General features: G+C 38.0%; 1 long non-coding RNA gene across 1 annotated transcript in view; it reads right to left on the reverse strand.

Moving 5' to 3' along the window:
• Nucleotides 1-4,386: 4,386 nt before the first annotated feature.
• LOC306805200 overlaps nt 4,387-17,109 on the reverse strand; it is a 58,362-nt gene continuing 45,639 nt past the window's right edge. The window contains exons 2-3 of the long non-coding RNA XR_013775143.1: nt 5,193-5,409; nt 4,387-4,536 (exon numbers count right to left, since the gene is read on the reverse strand). This is a non-coding gene — a long non-coding RNA (uncharacterized lncRNA). The remainder of the gene's footprint in view (nt 4,537-5,192; nt 5,410-17,109) is intronic.

The raw sequence follows: 17,109 nt of genomic DNA on the forward strand, positions 1-17,109 counted from the left end.
ATATAATAGAAAAATATTTAAAAACACAGGGATCGGAAGAAATGGAAAGAAGTACAGAGGAAGCATGCTTAGCATGCCACAGAAAAAAAAAAAATAAGTCTAGATTCTGAGCCTGTCTTACAATCATGTTCAAAATTATTATTTTCATTGAGGTTCACAAAGTTGAGGAAATGCAGAATTTATCCTAGTGCAACTTCTTCAAAAGATTAGAGAGAAGCACAAATTATCCACAGTAGTCTGGCTTGGAATCACAACAAATTAGTCTCAGGCCAGCCCTGTGCTACACTCAGGCACAAGAACTTCACTCCCACAAGGGTAAAGAAGGGGAAAGGGCTGGACACATTCTTGTCTTCCTGAGTGCTAGTGCTCCTCTTTCTCTCTCAGTACTTCACACACATCCCCTTTCTTCCCTCAAACAAAACAAAACAAAACAAACAACCACAACAAACAAACTATTTATTGCCTTGGATAAACTGGGTGTCCACCTCCCCAGAACTAACAGGTAATTTGGGTGCTAACAGCTACTCTGGGTGCACAGAGAACTGGTTGTCTGGGAACAGGTAAGGCAGTGAGAGAAGATCCTGAGAAAGATTTCTTGGACTTCACTGACCTTCATCTAAAACATTAAATGGTATTACAAGTGCCATGTCTATATCTTGAAAGATTTAGCTGGCAAAGCCTTATCGTCACACTCACTATCACCAATTTTCATTTAAATTGGGTATTCAGTCTGATGAAATATATAAAATCCTATCCAATTTATAAATGACCAGTGTTTATGATTTTCAGAAGACAAATTAGAGATTGCATCTGAGACTACCTGATGGAAGCTGTTTGGGGAAAGGGTCTTGATTGGTTAAAGGTTTTGCAGATAGCTGAGTGTTTTGTGAAGTGGCTTATATAGTGCCTAAAAAAGGAAAATTAACTCTATCACATGTGTGGACAGAATTCCTACTTGCTTCTCAGAAATGCTACTTAAAGTGAGTTAGCAAATTTAAGAGGTGGTGTGGGTTTTTTTCCTTTTTTTAGGAGCACTCAGCTCCATGAGAGATAACAAGGACCATTCAACTTTTCGTGTGTTTACTTCAGTGACCAGTACCAAATGCAGACAGAACTTTGCAAGGAGTATAAATAGGCCACAGTCCCATGGATTTACAAAGGGCGTAATGAATCTGCCAACAAACCTGAAGTTAACTGCCCAGCACATACTTAACAAGGATCTAGAGGTAACCAGATATCCCATAAACCTGACAGCAATAATCACAAGTGCCACATCTTTTAAGAGTGGCTTACAGGTCAAAAAAGTGAATCAAAATTTGACTTCGTTAGAATTAGGGGGGGGGGAAATTAAAGTTGGAATATTATGATCTTGATGACAACTGAAGAAGACAGCTCGAACAGTTACTTCAGATTTATCTACTAACTGCCCTACTATCTTTCAGGCATCTTCAATTTCATTTATTTTGTTTATCTTTCTTCATTATGTCTCACCTATTTCTTTATACAGCACTTAGACAAGGAGAAAGAATAAATCACCTAACGTGTCACCACTATCTGAAGTTTTTTGCAAAAGTCTTCTAAAAGGGTATAATCAAAGACAGGAGTTTCAAGTCTAATAAAACTTTTCTACTACATTTAATACAATTTGATTTATGCCATGCACAGCATGCTTGATTGAAATATCAGGTGTTTTTATCCCTTCAGCTGAGGAGTATGTTGTCTGTTATAGGACTGCTTTTGTCCTTCAATTTTACAAGTTCCAGACAAGGCTTATAGATCACATTTACTAAGGCATTCAGCCATTTAGGACTTTGCCAAATTGCACTGCTTCAATGCAGAAGTTACTTGACTTAGATATATCTTAGAAGTTAAGGTGCCATTGTCACATATTTCTTTTTCACCTACAAGTAGTTCTGTTTATTCCTAACTCAGCAGCCATGCTATTGATTAGGTTGGCTTAGGTCAGCTCACCCTGCAATTCCAGTCTCAATCCTTGCATTGTTTTCCAATAACTTGGTTTATTGATTTCATGTTCTTGGTTTTGACTTAAGGATCTTTCTCTTAGCTTTAACTCTGTCCTGTGTTCTTTGCTCAAGTTTTATTTTACTGTTACCACAAGCTGTCCAAAGAAATTGCATCAAATGTAAAGATGTGTCTGCTGGGCTAAAAGGAAAGAAACTAAATTAGGCAGCAGGAAAAAGGCACACAGGGCCATACAGAATATGCATTTTTCAGTCTAAGTGCATATTATGCAATATCAAAAGCAATCTTCATAACAACCATTGTACCATTCTTCTGCTCTGCTAAAACTTTAGGGAATCACTGATCCCCTCTGCGTAGCTCACTTTGTGACCTTTGATATCTGAATTCTTCAAATTTTTTCTATTTATGTGGATTAATCAAAGACAGCAGTCAAATTTTTTACTATCTCACATTTTGTTGAATTACATTTGTGCTGAGAAAATAGTAAAGTTCCATTATTCCTCTTGGGTAGAACTTTGACTTATTTGTCTTGTGGAGAATTAGGCATACAAATCAGACTTGAGGTGTTCTTTTGAGACCCCTACCTGTGAATCTGAGCATAGAATGGAACCTTTACAACACAGATGGTTCCAGTATATGAATCTGCATTTTGAAAAAAATCCAGTGGTAGTTACTTTTTCAGTTCTATATTATGCTTCTGCAGCTGAAATTAGCATTCAGTCAGTGCATTTAGTTTGTTCTATTTATTTTACTGAAAAAGCATGAGAGATTTGTGTGTGAATAGTTCTAAATATATATTTTCATTGAACTAAATATTGTTTGGGTTGGTCAGCAAAAGCTTTCAAGAAATGTATGCTTATGGAAATGTTTATTTCTGCAAGAAGAAATATTCCATTATTTGTGTGGCTGACAGTCAGCTTTGTTGTAGTTCCAAATGAAAAGGGAGCATGTTGATTAGAGAAAATACAGCTATGTTCCATCTTTCTCCCTTGCTTCAGTAAGAGAAGAGCATTTGCATATTAATTCTAGGACTGAACAGCTGCATTCCCTAGAAAGCTCCATTCATTGCAGCCCTGAGCCCCTGAAACCAGGCAGGAGGAAAAAAAAAAAAAAATAGAAGAAAAAGAAAGAAAAAAAATAAAAGAAAGAACCAGGCATAAAGCTTAAGGTAGATAGAAACACTGATTTTGCAATTCCTTATTTCCAAAAGGAGTACTTTTCATTTTAAGGACTGCACACAGACATTTCTATATGGCCTATCACAAGAGTATTCCAACCATTTGATGAGCAAAAGGAAAAGTCTTATTTCCATTTCAGAAAAAGGCAAACAGAGGCATAATGGGATTATTTACTAGGCTTAGAAAACTGTTTACCTATAATTTAGTCTCTATTCTATGTAAGAGCTGGGTGATGTGCCCAAGATTACACAAGAGCCGTGGCAGAGTCAGAAATAATTTCCATCTCTGGCTTCCACTTCCATGTCTTATCCTTCACAATACAGATTCATGCTTTTGTCTTCTCTACTGTTTTGTTAAGTTACATAACTTTAAAATATACTGAAAGCAGAGACACAGAGTTGTTTTGACAAGAGCTGCAACCAAGGCTTTGGGTTGTTCTGCTCATTTATAAAAATCTGTAAAGATGGAAGGCAAAGCCTTCTGTGGGGCACTGAGCATTACTAGTAACATAAGTTGCTATATTTGAAGAATAGAATAATATTGACAGCAAGACAAAAGGCATACATTCTTGTCTTAGCTGGATGCCATTCATGTTTTCTAAGTCTGTGAACTGTGCCTACAGCTGGTGATAGCCTGTGTGACCAAGAGATAGAAATGAAAACAGGTAGCCTCCCACAATACTTCAGAGGGAAGGATTGATAGAAAGCAGAAAAATCTCTCTTCAGTCACAGGAATGTCATACTTTTCTATTAAGCTTCTATTAAAATAGTAACACTTGACATCAGAAAACACAAAACTCAGCTGAAGGTCCAGCCCTGGAAACACTTCACTATCAACATCAGTATGTCCAAGCAGATGAATAGGGACTAATTTTATGAGCAATGCATCTGTAAAGTTCCACAGTAAATGTATCTAGTTTAAGAAGAACTCCCTGCTTCAAGTTACTTTGGCCACCAACATGTATTCCAACATGTACATATGTTTCAGAGCCACGTGGCAAATTTAATTAATGCAATTATACAGGCTAAAAATAACTCTCCAAAACACTTCAGTTTTTGATTCAATCTGCTTTAATTCAGTCATCAACGTTCTGTTTAATTTCTACTAGCAATGCAAGCATTGACAACAAAATGCTTCATCACAATGTTCCAAAGGATTGCCAATTATCAATGGTTTGGGGAGAAAAAGAAGTATTATTAAAAATCCTAAATGCCTCCTACCTTAAAGTTAAGGAATTGGGAGACAGCTTTGTCCACAAGAAGTAACTAAATGTCTTCAGAAGGTTACACTGCCTCCTCCTCAGCAGATTCACAGCAACCAACCATATTTGCCTAGTCTCCCACCCAGCCTTGGAGAGCTCTGTGTGCTTCATAGTCTACAATGCATGGTAGAATGCCATCTTTTCTACAGCTCACAAAGTCCTATGCACAATATCTGATTATTTGTTTTCTTTAAAAATGTGTGCTATGTACTAGCAATAAAACCAGGAGCTTGCTCAGCTGCCTTCTGGAACTTCCAACAGTGTTTTTATACAGACTTTTGCTTAGTCCTCCTCCTCCACATGTTTTTCTTCTTCTAAATTAGAACTTAATGGAACTTGTGAAATATAGAATTCTAAGTTAAAGGCAAAGTACTGTTTTTAAAGCTTATTCAGCTGCAGCTATGAGATCACACGGTAAACTACCAGGAACTGAAATCATGCAGAGGAGAAATGTCAACTCTTAACAGAAAATGTATTTGAAAGAATGGTGGTTAAAAAGAAAAAGAGGAGAAAGTAAATATAAAAAGAACTCTAGCATTTCCAGAAATGCTACCACTTTATGTCAGCCTTCTAAAGGACTCAGATGAGCTCCTGTCCCATAACAGATAACATGATTTGTAAAGAAAACACACTTTGTCTTTCGTTTTGTTCCTTTCTTTCAATTTCCTAACAAGAGTTTCCTGCTCAACTGGCAATTAGCAAGAGCACTAACCGTTGTATCATACTGTGTTCAGGAAAGCAAAATCAGCCATAGAAGAGAGAAATCATACCTTCTGCAGAGCTCTTTCACAAATGGTTTTCATATTTGCTGGTTTTCACAATGCAGCATTCCATCTCCTGGAGCATTTTATTGTGAGTAAGAAAGGTTGCTGTAGAACTTTGGCCTTGTTAACCAAAAGTTAACCAAAGGCATCAGTGGGCCTCAGCTCAATGCACCCAACAGCCATGGTGCCATTTCCACAGTTCTGTTCTCCTTCAGTGTCACCCCTGCAGATTTAAAAAGTGCTATAATGATTGTGACTGTCACATTTGAAAATCATACTCTACGTTTCTGCAAAGCTCTTCCATGAACTTTCTGCACAAAATAATTTCAACAGCTTCAGCATAAGTATGACAAGTGCAGGAACTTTCATCAAAATGCCTCAACTCTGTAGCATAAGCTCAGCTTGAAAAACTTCAGCATCAATTACACTCAAAATACACAGAATTTTAATGTCTGGAGTAAGCTTGTACTTTCATCAAACATAAGGTTCAAGTGATGTCTGACTGAGCAGTTCAAGAGGGCTTCTTTTAACTAGGATACCCAAAAACATGTGTTGAAATTTGGCCAGAAATAACCATTTTCTATGACATTTAAATGAAATTTTTTTCTTGCCCAAAGTACCCTTTTCAAAGTCACAATACCAGCCTAGGTCTAATTAACAGCATTATTTCACTATTTATGAATATATTGTATAATTCTTAGGAGGCAAACTAATACTCACAAAGGAAAATAGACTGATTATTTTAAATCAGTTATAAAGATACAATTTTATTTATAATCAGGTTTCTATAACTATACTGATAATAAAAATTTTTAAAAACCCTACTATTCCAAATCTTGAAGTATTCTGCTTTGGTATTAGTTCCTAAAAGTATTAATCTTACTTAGAAAGTGAAGAAGTCTTGGGCAAGGTCCCAGACCATTAATTTAGTTTAATTTTGGGGTTTTCTATCTTTGGATTTTTTTTTTTTTTTTTTTTGATGGGGGGGGGGGGGGGGCACTTTACTTTTGTCATTGTCCTTAGGAAAAAAATGTGCCAACTGTTTCACAATTTCACATCTTAAGCTTCCTGACATCTTGCAGGTGTACTCTACTCCTAAAAGACAAGATCAAAATTTTATGCTTTTAAATATTTTATGTTTTTATATCTTTTCTTTTCTGGGTAATTCATGTTTAATATATGTTCCAGGTGGCTGGGAGAGAAGTATATAGTTTGGCATAGACCTACCACATATTTTTGTCTTGCTGAGGATAAGCATACTATGCTTGTGTCCTTAGGTTAGCTGAATGGCAGATTTATACTGATGTCAGAGAATGAGCAATGGAGTTATCTTTATCAGCAACCTTATCTGAAAGATGTTAGAGAGGAGCAATCACATAAACCAGGACTAAATTCCTGCCAGGCTTTTGAACTGAAGCCATTGAGTTATCTGGCTTTATGCACAGAAAACTAACTACAAACTAAACACCATTTTGCTGTTACAAAGCAATATTTTACTGCTTTCCCCTGACTAATATCCAGATGTCTTGTATTTACCTGTTTTGGCAGAGAGGAAGAGAACTACTTGAAGCACTACCTTTTCCTCTGGTCTTCTGCCCACTGTCATATACAGGACAGTGTCACACACAGTCCTCACAGTCCTAAGGGATGACTTCTGGTCAAACAAGCATAATCACACTTTCAGTTTCCACATTAAATAGCTGGCCATAAAACAACTTGGATCTGGAAGCAGCACGAGTGCCAGGAGGCAGAGAGTGCTAGCTCCATCCCAGTGCTGCTCTGATACAGTTACTTGGTAACTGCAGGGTAAACATGCATCTCCCCTTCCAGAAAATGCACACATACACTCGGGGCTTTTTGATTTTTTGTTTTCCAGGCTTGAATGTCAGAGTTTACACTCCTAAACTTTGGAAAAAGAGCTTATAAAAAACCAAACAAACCCAAAGAAACAGTAGATTATAATGTATACACATACACACATACTAGATGATATTAAGTAGAATCATGGCAAAGATTTCAGTGTCAGAGCAAAGACAATTTAGGGAGCTAAAAGGTCAGGAGAGATGCAGAATCCTCAGAATCCACATGAATAAGCCTGTTCTGCTCAAAACCTGCTTGTCAGGTACTTGTTTGTTTAACCAAGCTTCACAGTACCTGAGCTGTACTGAGGGCTAAGTGCCAGGAAGTCAGTGCCTGGGTTCACATGCAGATCAAACATGTCCCCAGCTGACTTTAACCACCTCATTTCTGGGCTATTGGGTTCAAGTCAGTGTTCTAAAGGACTCCTGTACTTAATACAAAATTAATGGTAAATAGTATCATCTTTCTTATCACAGTTCTCATACCAGACAAAAATAATTGTTGTGCACACACATTAAACAGAAGTCATTCTGTTACAGGAGGCTGAGGGAAGATATGCAAAGTAAAAATTACAGCAATAATATAAAGATTATAATTATATTAAGTTATATAAAGATTATAAAGTCCGAGCACTACTCATTGCACTTGTGCCACTTTCTGCAAGTCAAAGTTATGGTTGTGAAGCCCAAACTCAACTGAAACATAAAATTGAGACAGGTCTTGAGGGTTGATCCTGGTACAATAAAGAGATTTTGAAGTGCCATAGAAGTATAAAGGACTTTAAAGTATAGTCAGACTCAATTTAAATGCTAATAATGCAAAACAAAACAAAAAACAACAACAAAAAAAAAAAAAAAAAAAAAACCAAAAAAAAAAACCAAAAAAAAAACTTTAGAACACCTAGTTTAGAAGAATAGTTAGATTTGAATTTATGCAAATATTTAAGCTTGCTTAGAGCTTTAGAAGTAATCAGCCACAGCAGTAGAATTCTAACTTAGTGACTTATTTTCTGACTGAGTCACAAAGTGCAAAATAGATGGTATGCTGGGGCACTGTGTATAGGTGTTTCCCAGTGTTCATTCACTTGTAAACATGGGATATTTCTGTAAAATTGACATGTTTTGATCCCTTCCAACTGATTAATTACAGCCCCAGGTCCTTCAGGGTTAAGGAAAAAAAAAATCTATGGCAATTATAGCTACATCCCCCCACTTTATTTTATAAGGGTAGGAATATTTTCTTGAAAGAAGAAATTTTCACAGGCTATAGGCCTATAAAATCAACATGCTGTGTCTTTCCCTCAATCACAACCTTCAAAACCATTATGTTCCTATTTTTCACCAATTCTTATTTACAGAGAAAAAAAAGTCAGATGAAAGATCAAACTTGGAACCGAGATAATTACCTGGTTTCTGTGTACAAGATGTAAAACTGCAAAAGGTGAGTGAATATTGTCCCCCTCATCCCACAGAGATGCATTTAACTTTGTATGAAACTTTACATGTAACTCAGGTTTTGTTACTCAGTGAATAGTAATGCTACAGCCCTTGCCAAAACATGATCAGATTATTTTACTAGATTACATTTGCTTTACATTACTTGAAGTCTCGTGGAATTCTTTTTGAGCATTTGAGAGTATTTTCATGCTAAATTACAGTCTCATTTAAAGTGAAAGGATTATAACCCAAAACATGCTGCAGATGCTGTATAAAATTACTGATATATATCTCAAGACAAAAATGCTTTCTCTCTTTTTCTTTTCTCCTTAGGAAAAGTATAAGATCTCAGCCTGCTGTTAAGGGAGTCTGATTCCTCAGGAATACATTATCTGTCAGTGCACTCAGTCCAGCTGCTGGGATTAATGAAAGCTGTCTAGTGCTATGCTCAATTGTCCTTATGCTACTCCTCCTCCTCATTTTTCCTAGCACATTTTTCCATTTCAGATTAAAAAAAAAATCTAAAGGTAATAATTTCTTTTCACTGAACTAAGTACTGATGTTTGTGGAAAACCAAAAAATTATAGTCAAACTTTCAGAGCCTGATGAAGCAAGCAGGACCAGGAGTTAGATGTGAGTATTTCTATTTCCCAGACATACCATGCTATTCCTGCCTACTTGGCTGCTCATCCTCTCCTCCTGCCTTGGGGAGCTGTACAGAGCCTGGAGTGCTGGCTTTGCCAATCCACTCGAAGTTTAAATTCAGCATCTCTTTTGCAAGAAAGATTTTGCAGATGCAAAGTGGTTTATGTTTATTATTTTCATTAAAACAGACAACACATGATGATACTTTGACCCAAGATTAGTTAATTTCCAATACAATAGGAGAATAAGGCAACAATTTAATAAGGAGTGAAAAATGTGAAATCTAGAAGACCTCAACATATCTGAATGTCATTGCAAGTATATGCGTGCATCCCTACACTAGGTAAGATTGAATCCTAGAATTCTTTATCAGTCACATAGCGTAGAAAGCTTAGAGATACCAAAGGAAGTCTATTACACTGAAGGGATATTAGTACCTTCTGAGAACTCAAATCCAGCCTGAAAGAAGAGACAGATCTAACTCATTTAATTCTTTTTGCCTGTATAAAGTAAGAAACTGTGATATCAAAAGAGGTAAACAGGACTCCCATCCTCTGAATTAAATCTCAGGAAGCAAACCTGAGGGTATCTTATCACAGTTGTCAGTGACAAGGCAGAGAAAGCCTGTAGGCCTGGTTGTACTGCTGCTATCAACTGCAAAATATCAGCAATTTTAAATGTCTGAAGTGCATAGTGTTTGTACTTCAGTACTGCATATACTACTCCTCTATAACCATTTTAAAATAAGTCTTTTATCTTTATTTACTTCATCTGTAGTTTGAAATAAACAGTGTTGCTTGCTGTTGTATGAATAAACAAAGAAAACCAAAAAACTAAAGAAAATCTTCCATACCTAAATTTTGCTTCACATAAAACTCTGCATTTATGTTGTTTCAGGGTCCTCTGACCTAGCCTGCCACATCATGACACAAATGACATTTTTTGAGTTATCTGTGTCACAAATAAAACATACACTTTTCCTTCTGTCACAAAATACATTTGATTGCACTCATTTGGGGTTCCTCAGGTCCATCATCATCTCTCAGCATATCTAATCTAAATACCAGTGGCTTTGCTGCCATCTGTAAAACTACTGCAATGTAGGAAAAACAGTGCCACAGTAACTGTGACACTGTCACCCTGCCCACCCTCAGCAGAGCCTGGCCTGTTCTCAGTGCCACAGGCACTGTCACACTGTCACCCTGCCCACCCTCAGCATAGCCTGGCCTGTGCCCAGTGCCACAGCCACTGTGACACTGTCACCCTGCCCACCCTGAGCAGAGCCTGGCCTGTGCCCAGTGCCACAGCCACTGTGACACTGTCACCCTGCCCACCCTGAGCAGAGCCTGGCCTGTGCCCAGTGCCCCAGCCACTGTGACACTGTCACCCTGCCCACCCTCAGCATAGCCTGGCCTGTGCCCAGTGCCACAGGCACTGTCACACTGTCACCCTGCCCACCCTGAGCAGAGCCTGGCCTGTGCCCAGTGCCACAGGCACTGTCACACTGTCACCCTGCCCACCCTGAGCAGAGCCTGGCCTGTGCCCAGTGCCACTGCCACTGTCACACTGTCACCCTGCCCACCCTCAGCAGGGCATGGCCTGTGCCCAGTGCCACAGGCACTGTCACACTGTCACCCTGCCCACCCTGAGCAGAGCCTGGCCTGTGCCCAGTGCCACAGGCACTGTCACACTGTCACCCTGCCCACCCTGAGCAGAGCCTGGCCTGTGCCCAGTGCCACAGGCACTGTCACACTGTCACCCTGCCCACCCTCAGCAGGGCCATGGTCTCCTCAGGGAGCCAGCTGGGACCTCAGGGAGATCTGTCACACAGGGTATTCCCAATGCACACTACTGCACGCTCCTGCTGTGTGCTGGGGTAATTACCTGCAGCTTGCACTACTGCTTTTCTGAGGGAACACACTGGGCTACAGCACTGCAGCATCACTTTCCATCACCTTTCAGGAAAACTTCTCCATCCTTTTTAGTTATTTATGTCCAAGCTTCTTACATTCTTTATTATTTTTTGATTCTTCTGTTGAAGAGCACAGCTCTGGCCTTGCCATCATTTCTAAAGCAGCCTTTCATACCTGCAATGTGGTTTAAATGACCACGCAGGGGTGAGGGTGCCGTGCCCTGGTACAGCCTCTGGGCTGAGGCCAGAGCCAAGGGCTTCCTTCCTCTGCCCCAGAGAAAAGGCGGGAAAGACAAAAGTTGCAAAATTTGTTAAAAAACCTCTCAAACCACACATCTACTATTGATCCCTTTAAAAGAATACATAAAGGCCAGAGTCCAGAATGACCGAGGATAGAAACAAAAGGCATGTTACCTCTGCCACAAAGAAAAGACAGCAACAGGTCTTCGGTATGGATTTCAGTGCTTTAAAAACACTAAAATCATGCAGTTTAGAAAATACAATAAGGAGAGCAAAGCAATAGACCATTCTTTTGCCTCAAAAAAAAAAAAAAAAGAAGAGCAGAAAAGAAAGAGAGAGGGCCCTTTCAGGCTGTAAAGAGGGCATATCTACAAAAAGTTTTAGTTAGCACCCAGTACATCTAACATTTATATGGAAGAAGGAAATTCCAGCTTGCAAAGCCTATTAACTTCTCTTCCTACTTATGAACTTGATCTAATCCAAACCAGATTATTTGGTTTGATGCTCAGAATTTTAACATATTGACATAGAAGTCCAACTTCTAACAAATTTCTAATATGTCAGCTCATACTGCCCATCTGTATCATTTTCTAATGGTCCAAATTGTTAGGATACTTTTTGCTTGTTTTAAATTGTGCTGTATTTTCAAGCTTTAAACTGCCATATAGCTAGATCAAGTTACAGATGTCACTCAGTGCAAAACTCACTCCTTAGAGATGACACTCACAATAAAAACAGCTCTTCACACATACTGAAGAACAAATAGAAGCACAGATAAACCACAGATCAAAGAAATTTAATTCTTTTAGACCCTTCCTGATAAGAAGCACTTGGTAATGTCAAAGAAATAGTTTTTGCTCAGCCAGTCTTTCATATCATTCACAGCACACACATATACAGAGAGGTAAACTATACACATCTAAGATTTTTGTTTATTTTACAAATCCATTGACTTGTCCTGAACACTGCAGAACTTGAGGCAAATAGTGTCACTGACAGAGCTTCATTTATTTTTATGCTACTTCTTATGTCATCCCATCTACCTGAGACCACACTACCAGGGCTTTTATTTTTGCACATTTTTAAACAGAAGTTAACTGCTAATAGTACTAACACAGGAAACACAGAAAAGCTATAGAAGAGCAAAAAGCAGCTATCTCTTCTGTTCTCTTTGGGATAGGCCATGTTTCAGGTCCATTCTGCAAGTATAATTTTAGATTAGAAAGACTAGAAATTCATAATTGTAAATCATCACTGAGCTCTCAGACACTTCAACATGAACTAAGCTTTGCATTGCCGCTATGGAATCATAGAATACTTCAGGTAGGAAAGGGAGCCACACAAGGATCCTTGAGTAAAAAAATAGGGCATGAAAAATATTAGAGAATTCCTTAAAGTGGAGTAAAAAAACATAAATGGTTTGTCATGTTCATTGTTTTTTAGAGCTACCTTGTCTGTTCCACCAAATCCATCAAATATTACCTTTGCAAAAACCATAGTGGCATTGTTATTACACCCTCAAAACAGAAATATTTCAGCAAATGGTAAAATCTCACTGTGAAGAGCAAACAAAAACTATGGTTCATTTCTATAATTTCCCTATCTGTCTTAAAATTTATTGCAGGTTCTCCATTTTCAGTGACAAGACCCATACCTCCAATAACTCACTGCTATAAAGCAAGGCTTCTTCTGATCAGTCAACTGCTTAGATAATCCATGTTCAGAAATCAGGTGGGACTGAAAACATGAAGGCAGGAGGCAGGTTGACATGCAAGATAGTGGCCTGATAGCACCTTCCTTCCTCCTTTTCACTACTACTACCATTTTTCACACTTACTGGTCTTTTAAACTATCCCTCAAAAACTGGATGAAAACCAAAGAAGGAGAGATTCTGCTGTCAAACAGGGACCAGACCAGTGAACAGAAATTAGCAGATGGCAAAACAGAGGAAAAGGAGAGATGCACAAAGGAGAGTTCCGTGGAAGGAAACTTGTTTCCAAATTCTTTTTCTTACTGAGATGTTTATGGCTCTTGTAGTGCAAGATAAACTCCCCATCTTACACAAACATCATATTTGCACTGTAGCTCTGTAACAACATCTTCAATATATAAACCAGAAGTTATAGGAATGAAAGTACACCACATTTTAGTTCTTAATTTAAAAAGTGAACAGGAGCTTTTGCCTCCCCTTTGTCACAGAATAAAAATAAATACCCAAACTCCAGGTTCTGACCAGCTGTACTATTCTTTCTCTCATGCTAACTAGAAAGTCATAAAATCCATGAAATCCTTTGAAGCTGACCTCCTTCATCACATTAAACTTGAAAGCTAAATGCTATGGAGACATTATAAAAGAAAAATCAGAGGTTTGTATTTCCTCATTCAAATGGATACCAAAAAACAACATTGCTGATTCAAAACAATAACTAAAGTGAAAATTTAAAAAATATCTGGCAATACTTTTCAGAAATCAAAAGCAGCTTCAGGATCTCTGTATTGAGCAAAAAGAAATAATAAAAACAGATGTTAGAGCAGACAAAATATCCTGGGTTTAGGAAATGAGACACAGCGGGGATCACGATATTTTAATCGGTAACTACTTCTTTTCTAGTTTGTTTTTTCATTTAAATAATGCATTCTGATATTTGCAATCTCCCTCTCTTTGTCCCTTGGTGCACACACAGACAAATCACAATTTTGTCATCTTAATTAGCGCCTTTAAATGAATTTACAGAGGGACATTATACCAGAACAACCCAGCTGCTAACACCAGAGTCCTCAAAACATTTAGAAAGAACAGTTTGGACTTGATAATTTATTTGTTTTTGCCAAAAGAAGTCTAGCACCAGCAGTTCTCCCTAATCAAGTTTTCCTTTTCTCAAGTGAACAAGTAGCTGAAAAGCAAGAAGACTGGGGAGAAATGCAGTCTGAGTGGAGGACATTCAAGAAGTGACTAGAGACTAATCAAATGGTACAACTGTACCAATTTCAGTCATTTTCTGCATCATTGTAGTCCTCCCCTCTGATGCAGCCTTAAAACAGTTTCCCCATACTGCTTCTTCTTTGCACATAGCTAGTATCTCCTGTACCAAGTTTTATAAAATAAGATCTCTGAGTTACTGTACCAATTTTATTTCTATTGGAGAGGTATCATCTTCCATTGGTACATATATGGCCATCACAGAAGTACACAGAATATGAAAGCAAGCAGTAGACTCTGATAGAACAGGAGTGGAAAAAAATCTACGGAAAAATATTCCCAGAAGAATCCAATTAGCAATTTTCCCCCTTCTAATTAACCTAAGGAGAGCCAATTAAGTATCAGAAGTAAGAATAATAATTGAATTTACTGAAATATCTATGTACTAAAGAAATATTTACTTCTGTCAGCAGAAGACTACAACCGATTAGATTTGCAAAAATAGGTTTGAATTCCAGCCCTCTTCCCCTTGACTAAGTCCAGCATACTTGTTGGAGCCTCTTGAGACAAATAGGTCCATGAAGCAAACTTTCCTGATGCGTGTTTAAATTAACTGAAATAAATTACAGCTTTAAACTCTTAATAAAATAAAACAAATCCCAAACTAAAACCACTTTTTAGGGTTCCATTCTTTCTTTGTATCATCATCTGAAGGGCTTTCTCCTCTGAGCATCTGGGAGCCATCATGTCAAGCTCCGGATATTAAATGTACATGTAGTTCTCTGCAGGCCTAATGAGTTACAACAGAGGTCACATTCTCCACTGCCCAAATGTAATTTGAACAATTCCTTACAACAAGAATTGTGACACACCTGTGTATAAACACTTCTGACAGTAAAAATGACAGTAAATTTTGCTATTTCTCTTCTTCTCTACAGCAAAAAGATCCACAATAGCAATGTAGCTTCCCTTATCACTGCAAGTATCTCTGACTTTTTCACATTTGCTGCTCCAAGTAAATTTTTCTGATAAAGTTTCATATATTTTCGTAGTAAAAACATAAGATCTGAGATGCAAAATATATTTTGAGAGCTTGGAAACAATCCAGCAGCTTCTAAGTAGTTTTCTTCAGTCTTGAGATAACAATAGGTTTATCTAAACTATAAACAGCATGTTGCTTTTCAAGTAACTATTTTTTCTCTGCTATAACAGTGAAATTAAGATCAACCCCACATTTCAGGGAAAAGCAGAAAACATGTTCAAATATTGTTAGATTAAATAAAACATTTCACATATGGATAAATGCTAACTTTCTAGCATGGCAGGAAGACAAGCTGAACAGAATCATTTCTGCCAAAACCATTAGCAAATTGCCTTACAGTGATTGGCTTGGCTGTGAGTCTTAGGTTTTATGGGTTTGGGATTTTTTCCTCCCCTGCTTTGTTTTGATTTTGACTTTCTTTGAGGATGGAGATATTGGGTAGGGGGAGGATCAGGGAGTTACATTAATCCACACATAGCTTGTAAGTTAAGTCACTTCTTCTGGATATTTTGCTACTTAAGTACATCTGGCTTTGTTTAATGTCAGTCTTTTAACTGAACCACATTTTTGCTGAAGTAATCTACAATGCAGTAATGAAAAGCTTGAAGGAAGCAGAGGCGAAACACAATTCATCCATTTCTGCCCATTTCACACTGCTGCCACAGTCACTGACTGTGTAAAAGTGTATGTGTCTCTTACTACTTTCCTGGAAACTAGCAAAACAGAAATATATTGTAAACATGCATGCACATACATACACACACACACCTTTTCACACCCCCTATCTCTTTCTGGTTTTCAGCAAGTGCCTTATCTTTTTGCTGTTTAAAGAATTTTTCTGCATACTCCACTAGGTGACATCATTGGTCATTATGTATATCCCCTGCTGGAAAGCAGCCAGCACAGATTTTTCTGAACCCCCTTTCTCCCTCTCACCACAAACCCAGTTTCAAGCCCTCCCTTGAAACACTTAATCCTTCTGCTATTGTGAGCTGAACATTAGGGAGGAATCTGAAGCCATGACAACAGCTTGCTTCCTGAAGACTCTGCTCTGGGCCACTCTGGAGGCAACCCCACTGCCCAGGCCACACAGTTCAATGCACTCAATAACAGCTTCTCCTCTCCATGTGGCACAGGATTTAATGCCCTTCATTTCACAAGGGAATCTCAGTGTCTGAAATTTGGGTACACCTCTGTTAAATGCCTGGATGTTTGGCAGTTTCTTTGGAGTTTGCCAAAGCTTTTAAAAGTTCCATCCATCTTTCCAATTTAGGTTAGAGAAATTGGTATTTCTGACAGTGTAAGTTCTGGAGAATGAAGATGGTGCAGAATTGTTTATTTGCAGCATTTAGATTCTTCTGTTTCTCCAATTTCCAAATGGTTAAAATTATAGAAATCTAACCATATTTAAACAGGCCAAAAGCAATCCACAAAATTCAGGCAAACAGCAGCTTAAAATAATGATAATAAAAAGAAAAAATGGCAAATACAAAACAAGGAACCTGCCCACCTCAGGTTCTAACTTCAGTGGCAGTATGACAATAGTCAAGAACACTGCACATTAACAGATGACAGGAAATTCTTGGATATACAGCATGTGATTCAACCTGCAGAATTTACTGACATGTTGCTTCACCAAGACATTTGGCCTGTCCGAAAGGATCACACAGGTGTAAATCCCAAGTAATACATAAGGTAAAAGATTAGGAATATGGGAAAATACACACATCATTATGAACAGAGATACAATTTTTTTCTAGTAACAGCAGCTTTTGTCTAGCCCACTGAATATTTAGGATAGTAGAGATCTGAGTTGCCTTTTTTCTCCACCGGCTAGAATAAAACACAAAGTGGACAAGAGGATTTTT

This window comes from Erithacus rubecula, assembly GCF_903797595.1.
Source record: "Erithacus rubecula genome assembly, chromosome: 9".
Classification (NCBI taxonomy): Eukaryota; Metazoa; Chordata; class Aves; order Passeriformes; family Muscicapidae; genus Erithacus; species Erithacus rubecula.